This window comes from Columba livia, chromosome W (assembly GCF_036013475.1).
Source record: "Columba livia isolate bColLiv1 breed racing homer chromosome W, bColLiv1.pat.W.v2, whole genome shotgun sequence".
In the NCBI taxonomy this organism is placed as follows: domain Eukaryota; kingdom Metazoa; phylum Chordata; class Aves; order Columbiformes; family Columbidae; genus Columba; species Columba livia.
The window spans coordinates 1,646,940-1,660,306 of NC_088641.1; the positions used below are offsets into that span (position 1 = coordinate 1,646,940).

The window sequence follows — 13,367 nt, forward strand, 5'->3', positions numbered from 1 at the left end:
GTACACTCCATGCCCAGCTCCTCAGCTATCTCACCGTGTGTGAATCATGGAAACAATGAAAACGCATTGCCTACGAGATAACCCCAGGGATGGTGGTTATTCTCAGAGACTGCGACGCTCCGGTGTTCCGCTCTGCATATCAGACCCCGCCAACACCAGCCACCTGGCACCACGGTGAATCATCTCCCCAGCCGTGCCCGTTTAGGTGAACCACCTACACATGACTCACAGGGTCTGCTCCAAATCTGCTAAACAGTAAATAGCTCCTAAAGACGGTTCTTTCGCCATCATTGGAGATGTAAGGGCCGCCTTTCCACTCCTCATGCCGAGCACTGCCGGCCGTGGGAGCTGGTCATGGTGTTCGCATCCTCCGTCTGGGACGCAGAGTCGCAAGGTGAGACAGTGCTGCTAATTAGTCAGAGCCCAGATAAAAATTACAGTCTCTTTTAGCAAGGAACCTCATTTAAGCCACATAAAGCCTAGCCAGACCCCCCGGCGGCACGATGAACTTATTCCATAAAATAATTGCTTTTGGCTAAACCACGGTAATAACATCATTTGGGTGAAAATGTGTTTATAGAGCCATCTTCATAGATTACTCCCTTATTGTCACAAGATAATCGGCTGGGAGAGATCAAGATGCTCACAAGTTCAGGTCCCTGGGCGGCACAGCCCACATGGACAGCAGGGACCAGGGATAAATCATAGAATCATTTGGGTTGAAAGAGACCTTCAAAATCATTGAGTCTAGATGTTAATCTAACACTGGTACTACCCCATGCCCATGAGTGTATTTTCAGCCCCTCCAGGGCTGGTGACTCCAGCACTGCCCTGGGCAGCCTGTTCCAATGCCCCACAGCCCTTTGGGGAAGAAATTGTTCCCACATCCAACCTCAACCTCCCCTGGCGCAACTTCAGGCCGTTTCCTCTTGTCCTATCAAATGATTTGGGATCAGCCAACATCTCTCTCATGGGAGGAAACCAGTTCCTGTGCCAAGGCTGAATTTCCCCATGGAAGAAAATCAACTCACAGACTGACATGAGAAAAGCTCCAAGGGTTCAACACATCTTGAAAGGAGCAACAGCCACCAGGATGCAAGAACCAAGTAATGTGGACCACCTCTCATTTTTTTCATGCCACAGGTATGTTCAGCTCTTGAGCAACGCCACAAAAAAGCATCATTTACCTGGTTTTGCCCCATTTATAGCTCGTCACCAGGGCTCGCGCTGCCTTCGCACTGGCTCTCAGCCCCGTCCTGCCCTCCTCATCCTCTGCGATTTTCTTCCAACCATCCGCAAAACAAACTCCACGTCTCATTCCCTCTGCTTCTGCCAATACTGATCTTTTACATCGTGGTTCTTTCCTCCTTACTCCTTTTATTCTTATCGCACGCAACAGAATTAGGACTCGCTTTATCTCGTCTCCCACATTTGAACACAACCTTCTACCCCACGGCCTTTCCATAGACTTCCCAATTTGCTTCTAGTTGCTCACCTGTTCTCTCTATTGTCTAAGTGAAACACATCTGAAACCATTAGAATATAAATGCAATTAAAAGGTTTTGGGAGCTCGCACCGCAAGCAAAGCTCTCTGAATAATCACTGTTATAGCACTGCCAAGGCAAAGAGATATTTCGGAATAGATATAGTTTGGGATTAACGTGAAATGAGAACACTGCCGCTCTCTCCAAAATAACAATAGAAAATCCTTTAAAACCTTCCCTTCTTTTTTTTTGTGGTTGAACAAAATGTTCCTTCAAAATAAAACAAGAGCTCTATGGCATTTTATAAGGGGATTATTAATTTCTTAACCTTATTTAATATAAGAAACCACCTAGTTCTGTTCCTCTCCATTATGTTGTTAGCAGAAAGCAGCACCAAATAGGCCAAGTAGTTTTACCAGCAAGATTGCTTTGCCTGTGCAAATGTAGGTTTGTAACAGCATCGAAATACCCGAAGCTGAAAAAGCCATTTACACCCTCCACGTTGTTCAAGGAAAGCTGGTTAGTGGCGGCTCAAATATCCTTGGTGAATCATTATTTTGTATTCATACCCGAGAATATTGCTATGGTTGAGGGGTTTCACATGAATAACTTGAACTGCTCGGGAAGCAACTCTTAGGAAGTTTTATGTTATACAAAAATGGTAAGAGTACAGTATTAAATACAACAAAACTCATACACGGTACCAAAATGAGCACGACATGCACTAATATGATCCTAAGTTACCTCTATCAAAATAAATGTTTCTTATACCTTTCCCAGAATAGCTGCTCACAGATTAGATGTGGATGTGAAGGAAGATCGTTAGTCACTCAATTTAAGTAAATAAGGACAACAACGGTTTTAATATGTCACCTAACAGGCACATAAGGACACACTAATTACACTGAAGAAGCCTCTTATCGCACTATCTAAATATCTTTTCAGCGTTAATCAAAGGAAGGGGGTCGTGGTTAATAAACTTCCCAGTGAGGGTGGCAGAGCCTGGCCCAGGCTGCCCAGGGGGTTGTGGAGTCTCCTTCTGTGCAGACATTCCAACCCGCCTGGACACCTTCCTGTGTAACCTCATCTGGGTGTTCCTGCTCCATGGGGGGATTGCACTGCATGAGCTTGCCAGGGCCCTTCAACCCCTGACATCCTGGGATCACATTTTATCATGGGTCCATCCCAAGCAGCTCCAGTGGCCACAGGGCTGATGTTCCTCCTCTCCTACCACGAGCAACTGGGCCTTTTCAAGCTCCACACAACCAGCAGCTTCATTTTTCTAAACTCAATGTACAAGTTTGACAGCATTTATCAGGAAAGTCAGCTCCTCCACTGAGAAATTGCTTTCTCTGCCTGGACATTAATTTTTCTTTCACTCCCAGCAAAGGAGGACTATTTATTTATTGGTCCCTTGAGCAACTTTTACATTACGTTTGCCATTGTTCGACAAAAATAAAGCTTATATTTGACTCCACCGGTAGCCAGACTACAGTTGTCCTAGCAAAGCTATTTACTATACTATACATAAGCCTGAATTTCTAGAGCCTTAAAAACAGATAGAGATTAATTACAATTGTGTAAAAGCCATACTGGGATATATATGTCTAGTATTTGCCTCTCACCATTTTTGGAGAGAACAACCGAGAGCGAGCCTTTTCTTCAATAATATAGATATTGAAAACCTGTTTGGCTTCGCCGCCGGCCCTTTCAAAGGTCTGTTAGCGCTTTCCGAAAATAAACAGATCCCGCGCTAAATTGGTGCTGCTGAGATCAATGGTGGGCAGGAGTCGGTATAAATCACACTGGGGCTGAAAAGCCTCTTTCGCTAAAGCTGTAAACGTAAGACCATATATTGACACTCTTCATTCAATACTTGCATGGCCTGGCTCAAGACCGTATATTTTTTGGGCATTTCTTTGACAAAGGGTCCTTTAGAGCAAGTGCTATTCATTTCCCAGCACAGAGCTGTCTCTCAGTTGCTCCCGAAATAAAGATGCATTCGAGTGTCAGGAGAGCAAGGATATTTGAATTAGTCATTCCCTCCTGTTTGGGTTCTCCCACTCGTACAGATGTGCTCCAAGATCTCTTCTTCCTCTCCACCTGAAGCACCAGTAAGAGCCAGACGCACTCCATATCCCTATCTAACTCAGAATTAAACACCAATTATTGCACAGGAGCCTGGAGTGATGAATAACGCAGCAGGCTGAGGAGCAGCCTCTTAGACCAAGAGCAACAATCATCTACAACCAGCAAGTGGAAATGTGATGTGAAGGATCTTACAGCACAGCATGATGATACACACTTCAATCCAACACTTAACACTTGTATCAGAAATACCTGCTCATCCAACAGCTTCACTCCATCTTAGGCTAAAACCTCCATCCTGCTCTGTGCTGAAGCCACCAAGACCAGGAGCTTCTTGGCTGAGATGCCACAAGCCCAGGGAGACTCCACAAGCAACGTCAGCAGAGGTCAAAGTGCCTCAAAGCATGTGAAAAAGGACATATATATACATATATATATATATATATGCAGCTGGGAGCAGGAAAAAGCTTTCAGCTGGAAGGGGGGATCATCCACCTTGATTTTCCTATGGCTGCTGCAATTTGTGGTCATGGCCAAGTCAACCAGCTGTGGTGGGAACCTCACTTGCTGGGCTTTGCTGGGTTTCTATCTCCTCCGCCAGGTCTACCAGTGCTAAGACTGGCCCACAATGCTCCCCCATGCGATAATTGATTTGAGAACCTCTGCTGCTTCAGCCTTGCCTGGGGAAAAAGGGTAAGGAGTGATGAGAAGCTTGTCAGGGCCAAACCTCATGTCCAAGCTGGGTTCTGAGTGGGGAAGAGGGGAGGATGAGCAGAACAAAACAACAAACCCCAGTCTGTGTTAAAACAGCAATAAAAATCATGGAAAAACCACAAAATGGCATGGTTAAGGAAGCACCTTCCAGCATCCCACTCCGTGGAAGGAGACAAAGCATCTCCCATCCCATTGTAGCTGGAGAAGAGCTTGACTGGGAAAGCCCCAAGGGAAAATAACTCTGTCCCCAGGGGAAACGTCATGCTCTCATTTTGTGGTGCTTGGCTTCAGTGTTGGTAGAGTTGGTGCTTCCAAGTCCCAGCTCCCAGATGGGTTATTTAATTATGTGAAGAGATGGGTGTAATCCCCAGCATCTCCAAATCCACAGACGTGGACAAAAGCTGAAGACACAGTGGCTTGTTATACCCAGATTCCATAGTACACCCAACCGTGTTATTAAAACCCGCGCTGAAGGCTTCCCTGGTTTTCTCTATCACTTCTTCGCAATCTGAGACACGTTATTTATCACAGCTCAAAGAACAATGCCAACATTTCAAGCTTTTGCTGGCTGTTTTGCTGCTGTGTTACAGGCAGGCTCTGCACTTTTTCTTCCTAGCGCCTTCCTCTCCGCGAGCAAATTGAATTTTGAAGCCTGGAGAAATGACCTTCCTCCTCTTCCATAAATAGCAAAGACAATTCACACAGGCTTGCAGCAATATCCATTTCCTCGCTCCAAACCGTGAACGTCTCAAATGCAACGCGGATGCTTCGTCTCTCGCGCACCCCCAAAATACTGTCGTTTCCCTTGGGCTGCTCGGGGCCGGGTTATAAAACTACCCCCAAAACCGACATTGAATGATCAGCACCACAAGGTTTTTATTCTGTCTGGAGCTCCACGACGCTGAAACAGTGAAGAGGCTTTTAAGCATTCTCAAGCATCCACATCAGCGTACTTTCACGTTCTTCAACTTCTCACTGGGTAAAACAGCCGCTGCTAATGAGAGGCAGGGCTCCTGCTTTCCTCAAATGGCCTAACGAGCTCTTCACAATCACTCAAGCTACTGAAGACACCCACCCTCAGCCTGGAGACCATTTCCAGCTCTTCTGAGAATCACAGAATCGCTTTGGTTAGAAGAGACGCTCGAGTCCAACCATTAACCCACCCCTGGCACTGACCAATGTCACTAAGAACCTCATCTGTGTGTATTTCCAACCCCTCCAGGGCTGGTGACTCCAGCACTGCCCTGGGCAGCCTGTTCCAATGCCCCACAGCCCTTTGGGGAAGAAATTGTTCCCCAGATCCAACCTCAACCTCTTCTCCAACTCTTCACCTTGCTGCCTTCACATTGCCAGTGCGACTTTCTTCCCTCATATTTTTCAGCTGGATCTCCACCTCCTTTGCACACATTGAATTTGGCTCGTGACCCATTTGCAACACAACAGGGTTGGGAAACTCTTCCTTTAATATCATTTGGATGGAGTGCTCGCTGAAAGGGGTGAGGGCTGGATGGAGCCAGCGCACACAAAGGCAAGAAATCAGAATATCGAACCCATCGGGAGCTTTAGCAACATCCCACATGATGTAGCACCTGTATTATCTTCATTTTTTCACTCCCACAAGCCCATATTTACTCACTAAACGCTCCCCTTTTATCCCGACTCTGTAAGTCTGATTATTTCTTGCTGACAAGAAACACGAGTGTCGCCCGGGTCCTACACCAAGAGGCATAAGAGCTGGAGAGGAAGCGATTTTTCTTCTTAACCACTAAAGTTTTGTCAAGATCGGGCTTGGAAATTGCCAGATTGTAATCGATAAACTGTAAAGGGAAACGAGAACTATTTTAAGATGCCTTTTTTTTTTCTAAAGGCACGAAAACGCAGCAAGTACAGATCTGAAAAGCGTCGCTCGGGAGAGCAGTCAAACCGCATCAGGATGGGAAGGAGTGACAGGAACAGCTTCAGGTAGTTTTACATTCATGTAGCAGATCAATGAGAATAAGTAAACCCGGTTCGCAACCACAGGTGATTTGTGGGTAGGAAAAGAAAACGATGATAATAGAAATATAAGAGAGGTAGGAAAGGAAGGGTTGTCATGTAAAATCCCACTCAAAAGTTACCATTGGGGAACAAAACCAAGACAATTCGCCCTCTCCACACGTTGGGCTCAAATCAGCCTAACCGAGACATAGAAATAAATCCTCAGAGGTGCATCTCGCTCTGTTTAATGCTTTTGTGAAGTGTTTCAACCAGGTATTTCCCATTAAAACTCATCATTTAAGAGGTGTACAAGTCCCTTGAATGAAGTAACTTTGTGTCTTGCCAGTCCCGTTCAAGTTTGACCATTTTTGGTGCCTCACAGAAAGTTAAACAGCGCAAGGACTTACTAGTTGGTTATAATTAAATAACTAACCCTTCTAATGTAGCTATTTTCAGGTTATGTTTTCTACATATTTGATATCGGATAATATTCTGATAAATATCTGGCTGGCTGTCGGGAAAACTCAACCTCTTGTGGACATGGGGATGCTCAATGGTGACACTGATGGATGGACGAGACGGAGATTTGGGAATCACCGGGTTATTAAAGGACATTTCCCAACGTCCCCATGAGTTCAGACATCATCACCCCAATTTTTCTGGCTTATAATCATAGACGTCCAAAGATACCTTCACCTCCTTTGCCATTTCAATCGTGTAGACGTATCATTCTCCCTCAACACAGCATTTCCCATCTCCCTTCACATCACATACACCGCTCACCTTTCCACCCGCACCTTGAAACAGCCAAGGTAAAAATACATGTAAAGGTATTTTCCAAGTAATATCCTGCAGAACTACAGCCTCTAAAGGTATAAAAATCACCACTGCACTAACGGTGCCGATTCTCATCAAAAATTACACTAGATATTTTGTTTTACACCGACAATATTGCGCCACACGCCTCACGAGTCCTTGTAACCTCATTGCAGTGAGGTTGCTGGTCCGTCCGCAGCTCCTGAATGGGTAGTTAGTTGAATTAAAATGAACAAAACAAAGCGCTTGCATTACCTCAAATGGATTTGTCAAATTAACAACTTGGAGGAACATGTTAAAGTTTCCTTCCTACTTTTTTCAAGCCATTAAGAGTCAAAATTCAGCCAGAAAAATGGTTACACCAAGGTCACGCTGAACAGAAATTCTCCCTGCAAAATAATCAAGTGCTGACTCAGTTGTTGGGGTATAGGGGACCCAGGCGTCCGGGTATAGAGGGACTCAGATGTTGGGGCACAGGGGACCCAGGCGTATGGGTATAAAGGGACTCAGATATTGGGGTATAGAAGGACCCAGGTGTCTGGGTGTCCCCTGTTTCTGGGATGTGGGGGGACCCAGGCGTCTGGGGGCTGGGGTCCCAAATGTTGGGGTATAGAGGGACCCAGGCATCCGGGGTCAGGAGAACCAGGCATCTGGGTCTAGAGGGACCCAGGCATCCGGGGTCAGGGGAACCAGGCATCTGGGTCTAGAGGGACCCAGGCGTCCGGGGTCAGGGGAACCAGGCATCTGGGTATAGAGGGACCCAGGCGTCCGGGGTCAGGGGAACCAGGCATCTGGGTGTAGAGGGAGCCCAATGTCTGGGTGGGGGAACCCCAGTGTCCAGATATAGAGGGACCCAGGCGTCCAGGTATAGAGTGACCAAGATGTTGGGGTACAGAGGGACCCAGGCAACCGGGGTCAGGGACCCCTCTGGGTGTAGAGGGAGCCCAATGTCTGGGTGGGGGAACCTGAGAGAGGGGGGACCCCAGTGTCCACATATAAGTATTTTGGGGTGGATGAGTGGGTCAGGCTGAGATGTAGGCATCTATAGGGGTTTTTTCACCCATTTAAACAATGAAGCATTTGCTGCTGCCTTGGGAGGCAGTTGGCATAGGTTGCTCCATGGAGACATCATTTTCTCACTTGTTTTTGCTTTAGAGTTTTTATCCCCGTGATATTACTTTAAGTAGAAAGAAAGGGAAGGGAGGACAGGGGGGAGGGAGCTGAGAAAATGAACGAACATCAATATTCCAAAGGAAAACGTTCATGTTTTACACTGAGAAAACAAGAATCAGGCCCTGAAAGCACGGAGATGATAAATCATAGAATCGTTTTGGCTGGAAAAGACCTTTAAGATCATCGAGTCCAACCATTAACTCAACACTGCCAAGACCAAGCCCACCTCTAAACCATGTCCCTAAGAACCTCAACTACACATCTCCAAACACCCAAAGAACTATTTTAATATATAAAATTCATACATTGAACCAAACACTATCTCAAGGTCCACATAATCGCATATTGAGCGCCTGACCATGACTGATTTCAGATGCTTAAGATGCAAGATCATAGAATTATTATGGTTGGAAGAGACCCCCAAGGTCATTGAGTCCAATCACAACCCAACACTAGCAATAAACCACGTCCCTAAGAACCTCAACCGTTTCTTCTGGACCTCCACACATGACGAGGTGGCCTTTGGCACCCATGGGTCCACCAACCACTTGGTTGCTGCAAAGGACAAGATCCTGCAATGTTTGTAACCTTGGAGATGAACCCAAGATTTAAATGTGGACAATCCGAGTCCTGCGTTTGATTTACCCTTCTCCTTCACAGATTCGTAGCATACGAAGCACGTTCCTCCCGCAAACGCCAGCTCGGCGCTCACGCCATCGCTTATTCCCGTACCTTTTCAAACCTGACATCAACCAGAACTCACGGTGCTGTTATCAACACAAATACTAACTGGCTAAATAACCCCCCTGGAGAGACGTGCATACGGCTTCGCAAAGATATTGATCTCAATTTCCAAAATATGCGTTAGCAGACTTTACCTTCAGTCGCTCTTGCAACTCCACTAATTAGACAACAAAAGGAGGAACGGGGGGCGAAACACGGAGCAGATTTTGTCGGCGTTTGGCAGGATTTTCATATCAAGTGACAGAAGTGTGCCCGTTCCTCTGACAAAACAGCAAAAACCTGCATCAATGTATCCGGCATGAACAGATGTCATTCAAGCGTTTGACTAAATAAATATTGCAAGCGTTATTGCAAAACGTTATGAACTCCATTGAAATGTTATGCTCAGTACATTCGGCTCACAATTAAGAAATATGGTCGATAAACCTCCTCCGTGTAGAAACTATTAAAACAACAAGACTTGTTTGGGATGAAGCTAAAAGAATAATAATAAAATCTCATCTATGCAGTGATGGCTTTCTGTGGATAATAAACCTGTGTTTGTGCGGGATAAAACAAAACACTCCGCAATACGTTTGACTTTGGTTTGTATTGGATGAGTACGGAGAATTCCTAAGCCCCAGGCTGGGTGTAAAGCTGAGTCCTTCTAGACCCAGCTCAGCGGTTGCCCAGAGACACAAGCCAAGGTACCACGACACGGGCGACCGAGCTAAATGGCCTTTTTCCCAGTAAAATTTATCTGGTCTAAGGACTCTTATTCATCAAAACCAAAATCAGTCATTGCCAAGAGCTGTTTTCAGCAAGTTCCCGGTAAAAAAAAAGCTTTTAAACGGTGAAAAAATGCTTTTGCAGTATCCTTAAAATGAAATACTGGTTTTCACTTTGTGGCGTTCAAACTGATCGAAGAGAAACAGCCCAAATAACACATACGGATGTCGTCTTCGGTTTGAATTGCCACTTGACACAAAACTCTGCTTCTTTTTGTACTTAGCTCAGGAAAACATTCACAACTGGAACATTTGAAGGAATGGAAAGACCGTTCTTTACTTCTACTGTTGTACCGATAATGCTTTTTCTCTTCAAACCCACCTGAGATAACAGCGTTGTGCAGATGGAGCATCTCCTGTTCTAGACAACTTTCAAACCTCAAAAATTAAAGACTAATTTGTGGCCATAACTGTTGTCCACGGACTCCTCTGGGGCTTTCAATCCCACAGAAATCTCTCTGGTCCCCATCTCAGAGAGCTTAATTTTACATGTTATATTCTCAAACCAGAACTGCTGCCTCACTTTGCAATGGAAAACTGGACACAGTAGCCACCTCTACCCTAAAATATTGATGTATCTAGCTAAAAACACTCACCAACTCCCTTCACGACATGACCAGATCATCCTCCTTTCCTCTTCTGTGCGATGCCATTCCCCCGACGTCACAGTTCACTCAAGCCAGGACTAACCAGCCTCCAGACGCAGAATTGGCTTTGTTAGCTTCAGCGTGGTTTCCATCTTCCCCTGAAGTGGATGTATTTTATTCATCATGTCATAATCTCGCGTGGTTTTCTGGAGAAGAAGGTCTTGATCCTCAGTTGAGCATCACTTGGGCTTCACCCTGATGAGTAGTCACAGCATCCTCCATACGATCATAAATGGTTTGGGTTGAAGGGACCTTCAAAACACATCCAGTGCCCCCCCTGCCATGAGCAGGGACATCCTCACCAGCTCAGGGTGCTCAGAGCCCCGTCCAGCCTGGCCTGGGATGTCTCCAGGGATGGTTCATCCACCACCTCTCTGGCCAACCTGGGACAGGCTCTCACCACCCTCAGGGCCAACAATTCCTCCTCATGTCCAGCCTCAATCTCCCATCACTTCTTGTTCTATCACAACCGGCCCTGCTGAACAGGCCCCATCTTTCAAGTCCAGAAAGGCCGCAATAAGGTGTCCCCAGAGCTTCTGAACACCCCAACTCTCTCAGCCTGTCCTCTCCAGCCTCTCGTCATTCCCGTGGCTCCTCACGTCCATGTCTGTCCTGTGTTGAGGACGCAGAAGTCCAGGTTGGGTCTCACCAGATCAGCATCAACCTTCACATTGGACATCTAGAAGAGATGCCACCAAACCCATGCTCTTCTCCAGAGGATGGTGGCACTGCAGACTATGTCCCCTTCACAGAAAAAAAAAGAACAATATAACTTTTAAACAGTTTTACAAGCTTGAGGGGCCTTTGGTGACATTTAGCATCCTTTGAAACAAATCCCTTGCATGGGAAGAGGAGTAAAGGGATTAGGGAGGGAAATGTCACCATCTGAGCTCGTCTTGGGCCGCGGCGCGAGGAGGCAGCTGAGGCTCCGCTGAATATTTAGCGACTATTTACGGCGCTGGGTTGAATGTATCATCAACACATTAAATTCAGCAGCGTCAGCGGGCGGGCACAGCCAGGCAAAAGGCTCAAAAAAAGCCTTTTGTGGATTTAGAGCTTTAAAACATGATGTCTACGAAAAACTGTAGATTAACTTGAATCTGAATGCGGACACGCTCACTTAAACCTCTCGGAGAAACTTAATCAAGGGAGTTTAAAGCTTTAGTGCAATTCATGCATCCTAAGTTTGGCCCTCCCAGGAAATCCATGGGTGTTTTATTTGCTGTTTGTTAAAATGATCGAAATTAAAGGTAAAGGAATTTTATCTTGTGCATCTTCTCCAGGGGTGATGCTGATGGGGGTCTCTACCCACCTACACATCTATGCTGACACCCACCATGAATTAGGAATGAAAGCATCTTACCCTTCGTGACACCCATTCAACCGAGCGACTCACCTGTGCCCTCGGGGTGACGAGGACGCACCGAGGTCCCCGTTGTTCATCATCATTATTATGAATGCTCGCTGTCATAATAGTAAAATAATTATCAGTGTTCGTAATGATCTCAATAATAGAGCATTGCTCGTGCTGTTCGTTAACTGTTATTAATTATCAACAGTCACCAAGTGCCACGTTCGCTCAGCTCCCATTTTCCCCACAGCCCAGAGCAAAACCAAAACTGTTGTGATTTATGTAGGTGAATTTAGCAGCTTGTTCAGACTTGATTTGACTGCGCTATAAATCAACTCCCGAGCGGTCTGTTCAGGAATGAATTCCTCGTTAACAGAATAAATATGTATTAGCGGATCAGACGTGGATAAGTTGTTTGTCGCCTCGCTCGCAGGGTATGAGTCATGTTGCTGCCGATGGGTTGGCTGCGTTTGTTCCTCTCGCACGTCGGGCACCGTTTTTGCCTCCTGCTTTTCTTGGGGGGCTTTGGGGGGGCAAAGCTGGTGGCAAGAGGACAGGGATGGCACGGGGGACACGGCAAACCCATCTCTCACCATCTTCAAATACCCTTTCCCTTCATACTGAGAGACAACCGAAGAGTTGACGTATAGACCGTGCAGATGCACCTCCAAGCTGATGTCTGCAAGCGCCAGAATTACAAGGTACAAGGTGTTTCTAATTCTAACTTCATCATATTATTCCAAAAATTAATAGAGATGGTTTTAATTGCTGCTTCTTCATTTCAATCCCTCTAAATTCCTTTTAAATGATTTTTGTAAGGCTACTAACTCCTGGAGATGGGCAGACATGGAGACACCAATGGCTGGAGGACCAATGGTGCCCCAGGGAGGCAAGTGGCACAGTTGGGCTCCTTCAACTCATCTTCTCATCTGGGTGGCTCAAGATGCTTCTCCTGGGATGATGAAGCAGCTGGCAAGTCAACGAGGTCTCAGAGGGGGCACAAGAGTCATGGATGGGGCCAACTCTGAACAAAATTGGTCCAAAGTCACCGTTTTCCTCCAAGGAGAAACCGCCTTCACAATGAGCTTTTGCTTCCTTCAAGCTTGTTTGGTTCCGCTTCTTTGAAGCACTTGGACATCTTCCCATCTCCATAGAAAACACCTCTGAGATCTTAAAAATCGCAGCACGGCGACCGCCGCACCTGGAAAGTAACAACAGATATTTGATGCAGAATTTCAGCAGATGATGCTCTAAGAGGAACCCCCGCGTGAATCAGCAAGAACACGTGTTTTCAATGATTACAGCTTAAAGGAGTCTTTCATCTTTCACACACCCAAAAGTAAAGCAGCTCCCAGCTCTATCCATGTCACACAACAGCATTGGAAGAGCCGGCCTCAACTAACAATCCAGTGAAATCCACTGCGTATTTTAAAATGTAATAATGAATTGAGTTCTCTCGTTTCACCTTCTCCAAATAAAGGGGAAAATTGTACATGGCAACTATGAAATTTAAGATTGACTATTCGCTTTCTAGAAAATGGTCATTTCTATTTGTCACAAAGGATCTGGGGACCGTGTCCCCATCCAGGGATGCCGGTCAACCTGT

At 46.0% G+C, this 13,367-nt stretch overlaps 1 protein-coding gene across 8 annotated transcripts in view; it reads right to left on the reverse strand.

Annotated features, from left to right (window-relative positions):
* The window catches only part of LOC102097274 (netrin receptor DCC), a 412,480-nt gene that overhangs the window by 348,782 nt on the left and 50,331 nt on the right, over window positions 1-13,367 (reverse strand). For 7 of the 8 annotated variants that reach the window (XM_065044619.1, XM_065044617.1, XM_065044616.1 and 4 more), the window contains 2 exons: window positions 11,807-12,962; window positions 10,360-11,154 (listed from right to left, as the gene is read on the reverse strand). The gene's annotated coding sequence lies outside the window, so the exon portion shown is untranslated. The remainder of the gene's footprint in view (window positions 1-10,359; window positions 11,155-11,806; window positions 12,963-13,367) is intronic. The other variant, XM_065044621.1, reaches the window with a different exon arrangement.